At 33.2% G+C, this 10,492-nt stretch overlaps 1 protein-coding gene across 2 annotated transcripts in view; it reads right to left on the reverse strand.

The window, feature by feature from the left end:
* The window catches only part of LOC134842554 (choline transporter-like protein 2), a 546,776-nt gene that overhangs the window by 64,700 nt on the left and 471,584 nt on the right, over positions 1–10,492 (reverse strand). The window lies entirely within an intron of this gene.

The following is a 10,492-nucleotide window of genomic DNA, read 5'->3' on the forward strand; positions in this document are numbered from 1 at the left end:
TTGGACTGGTTGGAGGAAGTATTTTGAAAGAACACTCCAAAAGACCACTATTGGTGGACACTTGGGCTGGATTGAAGGCATCCAGATTTAACTGAGCCTTGTAGTGGATTGTTGAGCTTAATGAAATCAATCCAACTAGTTTTTTGTCTCGAAAAAATTAAAAAAAAACGAAACGGAAAACGTCTAATAAGCTGAATACAATTGTTTTAATACTTGAATATCCCAAATATTCATGAAAATTTTTCGGAAATGAATGCGAATTCGTGTGACATTTGCAAAACCTGGTTTCACGATGACTGTAACATTTTTCCTAAAGAAGTTTTCCAAAATTTAGGCAAAGTAAAAGGTTTATTCTGCAAATGTGAGGGTCTATTCTTCACAACGTCTATTATTCACACTAATTTTTTGGGCCGTATATTTTTGTGCAACTTCTTGCCTTTTTTCTCAGCTATCAAAAGATCCTGAAAATGTTGGTTAAAACGGTTAGTAGTAACTTATTTCAGATTTGTTCAAAAATGCTAGCCTGACTGTGGACAGTTAGAACTTACAGTGATAAAAAATGCTAGTTGTCGTTGATTAGTAACAGAAACTTTGATATCTATCTTGTGTCTATTAAAATTTAAGTAGATAGTTTTAGCATAGTGGTAACGTGGAAATTCTTAAGTCGTCAGAGTTTTTAATCATTACTTTCTTTCATGGGGCCTTGTAGTATATAAAAGCTAGCTCTCAATTGACTATGAGCTCCAGGTTTACCATGGCTGCAAAAGTTTTAAAAGCTTCACTCAATGACATAATTCAACCCAAACCACATTTGAAGAAACTACTAAGCGTTGATTTGATACTTGAAAAATGAATTTTTGCGGGGGTAAAAAAAACAGTTGACCACATTTTAATTGACCTCGGGGAGTTACTTACTCTGGTAGCTCACTTCACTGAAGCCACCAAGACCTCCGACAAACAAAATCATCAGCATTGAGACTTAAGTTGAAAATGTACCTTGAATAATCATAATCGTAGATTGTTTCGAGCTTCCAATCATCAGTAAACTAGCTCTAGATTTGAATAAAGCGTAGTTTCTAACCCAATAGGTTTAGTTAAATAATTAAAATTTTTCGGCAGAAAATATCTCGCTAAACATGGATTGCTAAGTTCATTTCTATCTATTTGATATATTTTAAGTAATCTTCCAGCTTGCCTAATAAGTTTTTGCTTAAAGACTTTTTTAAACGCTGAATATTCTTATTTTTTTTGTATGACAAAATTTTGTATGCCTTGATCAAGTTCTGATAAATTGAGAAACCAATTTTAATATTTATTAATTTTTGAAAAATTTTTTGCCAAAATTTAATTGTTTGTTACTTTCGTTGTAACATTTGTGAATGACTGCTCGAAGACAACTCAGTTCGCTTTCTATGCATTGTAAATGCAAAACCTTCAAAAATTATGTGCTTTGAGTACACCAGGATCTTTGTAACATGAAGAACACAACCTGAAGCTTTTCAGAAATGGAACTTAGAAAAAAGAATTTTGGTTTATGGAAAAAAACTTATTATACAATTTCCATTTTTGAAACATAATATCATAGAGAATTAATGCAATTTTCTGCTCATATGGATTGTATGGAACTGCAGGGTAACATTTTTTTCCTACATTGAAATGTATGATAAGAAGTTTCGGCCAAAACGGGGAAATTGGATTTATTTTACAGTGTTTCATGCTGAATATATTTAATGTAGTAAACTAAGGAAGGTTCAATTTCATCTTGTTATTTGTTTGTCTGAAATACATATCTTTGTTTTTTTTTTCATTTTGCCTGGGTCCTTCGATTTTCAAAATATGTATGGCGTGTGCAACATGTATTTGATTTATATAAATAGCCTTGATCTTATTGTCATTCTTATGTATTTGTTTTACGAAATCTTTTTCTACATGTGCTGGCTACTGATTACCCCGAGGCAAAAATGTAATAATTCGTAACTGTCCTCTGTTTTTCTATGTAATTATTATTTTTCCAATGCCACGGTTTTTGCTTTTAATTTTCGAGTCGTTGTTATTCAAAATGGGGTTTTCTCAGTATTGGTTTGAAATTTTGGTTGTGTTTGTGTCATTTTTTATCTGTTTATTTGGCTAGCAATTAAGATATTGTTGAAATGCGTGTTTTCTATTTGACATTTAGATTTCCAATGTTACTGCGTTTCAAAGAGAACTAATTTTAATTGGTTTTTCTTTCCAACTGTTAACAATTGAAGTGTTTCTAGTGTTTGAGTTGAAATGCATGTGCAGTTTACTATGAAAAGAAAATGAATCTAAATTATTTTTGTTTTAGAGAAAAATGCTCTTTGCGTCCCAATACTATACCAGATCAAACCAAGCTGACCGATGAAACTGTGCGCGTGGGGGGCCTGAGAAGAACTTTACCAAGTAGTAGATTTTTGGACTGATTTGGGGAAATCTTTTGAAAAAACACTCCAACAGACCCCAATTGGTGAACACTTGGGCTGGATTGAAGGCATCCAGATTTAACTGAACCTTCGAACGGGTTGTTGAGCTGGGTGAAATCAATCCAATGAAATTTTGTTTCGGGAAAAGGCCAAAGGCGGAAAATGTCTAATAAACTGAAAAAATTTTTTTTAATACTTGAAGATCCCAAATATCCATGTAGGCTTTGCGGAAAAAAATGCTATTTCGTGTGACATTTGCAAAAACTGGTTTCACGATGACTGTAAAAAATTGCCTAAGGAATTTTTCCAAAATTTAGGCAAATTAAAAGATTTGTTCTGGAAATGTGAGGGTCTATTCTTGACACCGTCTTATGTTCACGCTAATTCTTTCGGCCTTATGTTTTTGTACAAAATCTTGCCTTTATTTCTCAGTTCTCGAAAGACCCTGAAAATGTTGATTAAAAAACGGATAGTTGTAGATTATTTCTAATTTTTTCAAAAATGCTGGCCTGGCTATGGACAGTCAGAACTTAGAGCGAGAAAAAAACGTTAGTTGTGATTGATTAGTAAAAAATTTTTTAATATCTATCTTGTGTCTTTTGAAAATTATATAGGTGGTTTTAGCATAGTGGTAACGTGGATATTCTTAGGTCGTCAGAGTTTTTAATCAACAGTTTTTCCCATGGGGCCTTGTAGTGTATAAAAGCTTGGCCATGAGCCCCAGGTTTACCACGGCTGCAAAAGTCTTAAAGGCTTCACTCAACGACACAATTCAGCCCAACCTAGATACGATTGAAGAAATTTTTTGCGTTGATTTGATAGTTAAAAATTGAATTTTGCCGGGGTAAAAAAACAGTGGACCACATTTCAATTGACTTAGGGGTGTTTTTTACTTTAGTAGATTACTTCCCTGAAGCCACCAAAAAGACTTTCGAAAAACAAAAATATCAGCACTGACATTGTTTTCAGCTTCCAATTATCAGTAAACGAGCTCTAGATTTGAAAAATAAGCACCGTTTCAAGCCCAATATCAGCACTGAAATTGTTTTCAGCTTCCAATTATCAGTAAACCAGCTCTAGATTTGAAAAATGAGCACCGTTTCAAGCCCAATAAATTTGGTTCAATTTTTTTTTTGCGGCAGAAAATATCCCGCTAAACATGGATAGCTAAGTTCATTTCTATCTAATTGTTATATTTTAAATTTTCTCAAGTTTGCTTAATAACATTTTTGCTTGTTAACTTTTTCCAAAACTCTGAACACTCTTATTTTTTGTATGACAAGTTTATGGAAGCCTTGATCAACTCTGATAATTTAAAAAACCAAATTTTAAATTTACTTTTTGTTGAAAATTTTATGCCAAATTTTAAAAGTTTGTTACTTTTGTTTCAACATTTGTGAAAGACTGCTCGAGGACAATTCAGATAATTTTCTATGCATTGTAAGTGCAAAATTGTCCAGCATTTTGGTGCTTTGAAAGAACTAACGTCTTTGTCACCTGCGTACAAACACAACCCAATTTTTTTCAGAAATTGAATTTCGAAAAAGATACTTGGTGTATGGAAAAAACTTATCATACAGTTTCCATTTATGAAAAATGTTATCATAATGATTTAATGCATTTTGCTGCTCATCTGGATTGTATGGAATTGCAGGTTAAACGTTTTTTCTTTCAGGCAAAATGTATGATAAGAAGTTTAATGTAATAAACTAATAAAGGTTATTTTTCATCATTTTGATATTTGTTTGGCTGAATGACATAGTTTTGTTTTCTTTTTCATTTGGCCTGGGTCCTTCGATTATCAAAATCTGTATGGCGTATGCATCATGTGTTTGATATATATAAAATTGCCTTGATCTTATTATCATTCTTTTGTATTTTTTTCACGAAATTGATTTCTACATGTGCTGGCTACTGATTATCCTGATGCAGATTTGCTATAATTCGTAACTAACCTCTGTTTTTCTATGTGTTTGGTTTTTTTACGTGCTAAGGTTTTTATTAATAATTTTCGAGTCGTTGTTACTCAAATTGGGGTTTTCTCGGTGTTGGTCTGGAAGTTTTGGTTGTGGTTGTGTCATTTTTTATCTGTTTGTTGGGCTAGCAATTAAGATATGTTTGAAATGCGTTTTTTTTTAAAAAAAATTGTAAATACTTGTGATCTGACATATACGTTTCCACTGTTACTGCGTCTCAGAGAGAACTAATATTACTTGGTCTTTCATTCCAACAGTTAACAATTGAATTGTTTTTAGCGTTTGAGTTAATTGCTTTGAAAAGAAAAATGGATCTAAAAGTCTTTTTTTTTTGCAAATAAAATTGCTTTTTTGCCTCCCAATACGATACCAGATCAAACCAAGCTGAACAGTGAAACTGTGCGCTTGGGGGGCCTGAAAAGAACTTCACCCCGTAGAAGAGTTTTGGACTGGTTTGGATTATTTTGAAGAAACACTCCAACAGACCCCTATTGGTGGACACGTGGGCTGGTTTGAAGGCATTCAGATTTAAATAAGCCTTGGAGTGGATTATTCTAATTATCATTCGTGTGACAATTGCAAAACTTGGTTGCACGGTGACTGTAACAAAGTGCCTAAGGAAATTTTCCGTAATTTAGGCAAAGTAAAAGGTTTATTCTGGAAATATTACGAGTGTTTAGACTGAAAATTTAAAAATTGATAAATTGAAACAATTTTTTGAGAAAGTTACAAGCGAAATGCAAAACGCAAAACAAGCGATCCAAAACCATTTAGCCGATGTCAAATTTTCAAAACAACAGAACAACGACCAAATATTGATAACTCAGAAAAAAAATAGAAAAAAACTTTGCATCTTTGAAGCAGTCGTTTAGATCAAGTAACAATTTTTGGTCAATTGCGAGAGATATTAGGTTTTTTTTGCGAAAACATATCAAAATAGAGCAGCTATCTACATCAGTTAAAAATGCTCACACCCAAAACCAAACTAAAACAAACTCTAGTTTTATTGGAAACAAACTAGTGATATATGGATTAGCAGAAAATATACAGGACGATCAAGTTGAACAAATTGGGAGAGACAGAAATAGTTTGCTGCAAATGTTCAGAGATAGAAGGGAACTCGAAGAAAATATTGTGAGCGACTGTTTTAGACTTGGTACAGAACAACCATAGAAATCAACCATTTTCTTTTACATTCCAACTCCTTGGCATCATAAACTTATTTTTGTGTCATTGAGAAATCTATAGAAGTTCGAATATGTATATCAAGGAATTCATAAATTATGCGGAAAATCAGAGCGACAGGAAAATTCTGAAATATAGATACAATTTGAGATATTTGATGCAAAAAAATTCAACATTCAAAATAGAGGGTGGAAGCCTTGTTTTTGGCATTTACACAATTGACTGTAACAAAGAGGGTCAATCTGAGTGTGATCGAAATCTTGGTAAAAGGAAATTCTCCCTCTCGACTACTAAATGGTATATTTTTGTATTTACTTGCAGATCAATTTTAACAATTGAGCGGAAAGTCAAGCTGAACAATTACTGCGAATCCATCAATCTGAAATTTGCAAGAATTGAATGATTTTTTAGAACTAGACAAAGCCTTTTATTTTGAAACAATGAATTACTTCGATTTAAAAATGACTTGCAAAATTCCTCAGATCGATATTTGGAAAGGCAAAAGTACCGACGAAAATGTCATACAAAAATACCAGTTTGTGCTCTAATTTTGCAATTTGTGAGGCTTTGAACGAGTTTTTTGCATCTGTGTAGAAAATAGACAACGAACCATTGAATATTCCTAGCGAAATCATTTTTCCAGGAACTACTTATCAAATACTTTCGTTTCGGGAAGCAAAATTCTAAATGAAATCAGTAAATGCACATCAGGAACAACTTTAATTGATGGTATATCTCCCAACACAATAATTTTCGTTTTACAGTTCTGTTTGAATGAGTTTGTTGAACTGTTAAATTACATAGTCAGTAACAAACAGCTTTCAGATGTCTGTAAAATAGCACACTTTAAGTCTTTACACAAAAAAGTTTCTCGCCTGAACATTGAAAATTACAGGCCCATTTCAATACTTCCTGCACTCGTTCTGAATGTGACAAACTTTATATTGTACTGTGATGCTGTATACAAAAATTGGAACAAGCAGAATTACTTCTTGCCAAAATTTCAAAATATCTTGGATATACCACATCACCGAAAGGCTTAAAAAGGCAAAAATGCAATTTAATTACATCAGAAGATCTTCGCCAAACTCACTGAGTAGCTCTGTTTGGGATTCGCTTTTTGAAAATTGCATATTCTCAATAATTTTTTATGCATTTCCAGTTTGATTTGCGACTGAAAACCAATGTAAGTGATTAGAAAAATTCAACGACGATGCATAAAGTGATGTTACAAAAAACATAAAATGAATGATGATATCATGTTTTGTACTTGATATCATGTTTTCTACAATTTCACTGAGTTGTTTTCAAAACGATTTAATTTTGCTGAATTATATTCTGAATAACAATTTGCCGATAAAATTTTTTGATTTTTGGACAATCGATAATGGCGCTAATTTTCGAACGGGAAACAAGACGTTTTCGAGACTGCTAATGATAACAAAGAGCAAACTTAGTGAAAATTTGTTTTATCGTGTCGCAGAAATGTCAAACACCCACGCGAGATCAAACAATTTTGCCTGGCTATGATCCTTTTCAAGAACCTGTAATCTTTAATAAAAGTTTGAATTTTTTATTGGTTGACAAATTACAAACACTTAAATACTCGATTTATCCAGAGACGTGGTTTGTAAATTTATTTTACTATTTTCGTTATCAATGAATCAGAGCAACTAACCCCCGCCTTGCTGGTTGAATTCAATTTATTTTTTTTAAACTATTTTTTTGTTATTTTTATGATTATTATGATTATAATGCGATTTTGTGGAGGGTTAGTCTATTTATTTCTCCACAAAACTAGTCTTCGATTATTTATTACAGCACGTTTTCTGCGTTTGTATCCTTTAAAATTGAACTTTTTTAAATTGAAAGTTTTGCTTCGGATAATTGGACACAAAAAAAAATTCATCTCTGTTTCTAATAACCAATAATCCGAATAAATACAGTTTTCAAGGTCTTGTTTGAGATTTTGCTTGCACCAGATGAATTGCGACAGGTTCGCGAATTTCATGAAAATTTCTACATTTACTTCTTAGTTCTCAAGAGATCCTGAACTTGATGTTGAAAACAGTTATTTGGAGATTAATATTACTTCGTTCGAAAATGCTGGCCTTACTGTGGCCGCAGTCAGAACTTACAGCGATTAAAAAGTGTTAGTTGTGGTTGATTAGTAATACTTTAATATCTATCTTGCGTCTGTTGAAGTAGGTGGTTTTAGCATAGTGGTAAGGTGAACATTTTTAGATCGAGAGATCTGGTAACCAATCTTTTTTGCCTTGGGGCATTCCCGCACCGAAGTTTTATGATTAAAAATTGTTTATAATGGATTTGTTTTTAAAAAGTTGTTTATAAAAATCGATTATCATGGCCAGTTTAAACAATGTAGATGATGTTTAACCCTCCTTGAAAAAAAACCTTTAAAATACATTACAATCGATTAAAATCGATTTTTGTTTTCAACATAATGGATTATGTTTTGAACATCAAAATCCACTAATTTTGATGAAATTTTGAAAACAATGACTCTACTTTTGACAACCTTCTGGAAAACTTGAACAAACACGTTCCATTCAAGGCCGGTCGTTATGTAGTAATTTTGAATGGCCAATATGTAGTAATTATCCAAAAAAAAATCCTCAAAAACGGCGTTTTTGACCAGTTTTTTCAAAACATTTGCCTGGAGCGCTAAAATTTGGTTGAAATACGTTTTTTTTGGTGTTGTGTGAGTGCTCAGAAAACCAAATTGGCCAAACTGAAAAAAAACGACTAGTTTTTTGAATTTTTTGCAGCCCCCCCCCCCACCGTCCAGCCCCCCACACATCCCCCTTACGTCCACCCTAAGCCATATCCCATATCCCCCTCCTTCGTTCTCCCCATCTCCCCCTCCATCCCTGCATTTAAACCCAAACCACCCCCCTTTTCACGCGTGTACCACACCCCCACTGAACACTAAACAACCCGACCGGGACAGGTAACTATGTAGTACACGTAAACGTTTATCCCCTCCCCCACACCTTTACCCGCAAACAAATAATAAGACTTGAGTATAGTTACATTGAGCTCTTGTAATTGTAAGCGTTATCATGAAATTGTAAGTGTGATCCCCAAATTGTAAGTGGACTCCTCAAATTGTAAGTGGTATCCGCATTTTGTTTGCGAATTCCTCTTATATTTTGCGGAATATACTTACAGTTGCGGAACCCAGAACACCTAGCTATGTTTGTTTGTTGCCGAATCCGCAACAAAACAAATGTGCCGACGAAATTAATGTTACATGTATGTGTACGCTGAATCCACTGGAAACCACTTACATTTTAGTACATGTTTAAAGACTTGTCTCTGGAATCCAGGAGCATATAGACACAATATTTTGCGCCTATTCAGTGCACAGTTTGGCGTCCTAATGTTACTAAAATTTTTAAATTTCAGTTTCAAGATATTATTTCATTATCTTGCAACATTAAAATCTTCCTAGCCTTGAATTGATCTTTAGAAATTGAATTTTGCCTGGATAAAAAAACAGTTGATGACGTATTATTTGACCACTGGGTAATCCTTACTTTAGTAGTTACACTTCCCTGAAGCCACCAAAAAGCCTTTCTGCAAACAAAAACATCAACACTGAGGCCTTAGTTTAATAGGCTAGCTCAGTTAGCTGTTTTGTTTTCACCCGGGTTGACCTCCATACACCGAAAATGCTTGTCATACAATTCCATACATCAAGTGTGTGGGAAAATGCTTGTCATACAATTTTCATACAATTTCTAAAAATGGTTGAAAACTGGTATAAACTCGTTTCTGTGGCTGTTTGATTCTAATAAAACAGTCTGGTGATAAAAACTGAGGTTTTCGTTTTTTGAAAAAAATGCTTATCATACAATTCCCATATATGGAAAGAGTATGACTGGCATTTTTTTTGATGGCGACACAAAGTAATTTTGAAAAATTGGCCCAAAATTTTTTTGTTTTTTTTTCAACCGCAAATCGAATTTCGTACGCAAACAAACATTTTTCGAAAAAATTTTTTTGCATGCAAAATTGAATATTTTGTGTGCATAACGTAGTCCAGGATACAATAAAATTGGCTTTTATTTTCTTTTCACTTATATATTTTTTTCAAAAACGCGGAAAATTCCTATTTTTTCTGTAAGGGGTGTTAATGTATGCCTTGATCAATGTCTCATAATTTGAAAATTCAAAAATTTAAAATAGTCATCATTAAAAAATTCTGCCAAAAAATAAATGTTTGTTACTTTTGTTATATCAATTGTAAAAGACAGCCACATTCAGGTTGTTGTCTATGCATTGTTATTGCAAGATCGGCCAACCTTTGGTGTTTTGAGTAACCAAGGTCTTTGTCACTTGTGTTAGGTTGCAACTACAACCAAAAGTTTTTCAGAAACTAAATTTAGAAAGAAAAAATCAAAAGTTTTGGTTTATGGAAAAACACACTATCATACAAATTTCATATATGGAAAACTGCTTATCATAGAGTTTTCATACAATTTTCTGTACGTATGGAATTGTATGAAATTGTATGACAAGAAGTTTCTCATAAATGGAAATTATATGATAAGAAGTTTTGGTCAACCCGGGCAGCTTCAATAATCCTAATCGTAGATTGTTTTCGTCTTCCAATCAGTAAACGAGCTCTAGATTTGAAAAGAGACCAGCTTCCAACCCAACGGGTTTGGTTGAGAAAAAAAATAGGTTTTTTTGTTCCGGCATGAAAGTTGCCGCTAAACATGGATAGCTAAGTTCATTCCTATACATTTGAATTTTTTTTGATAATTTACCAGACTGGTTTGTTTCGCATTAAATAAATTCTGCACGTTACATCCTCTGTTTTATAACTTGATCGCGTGGTCTCATTCGCTTCGTGAACAGATC

This window comes from Symsagittifera roscoffensis, chromosome 3 (assembly GCF_963678635.1).
Source record: "Symsagittifera roscoffensis chromosome 3, txSymRosc1.1, whole genome shotgun sequence".
In the NCBI taxonomy this organism is placed as follows: Eukaryota; Metazoa; Xenacoelomorpha; order Acoela; family Convolutidae; genus Symsagittifera; species Symsagittifera roscoffensis.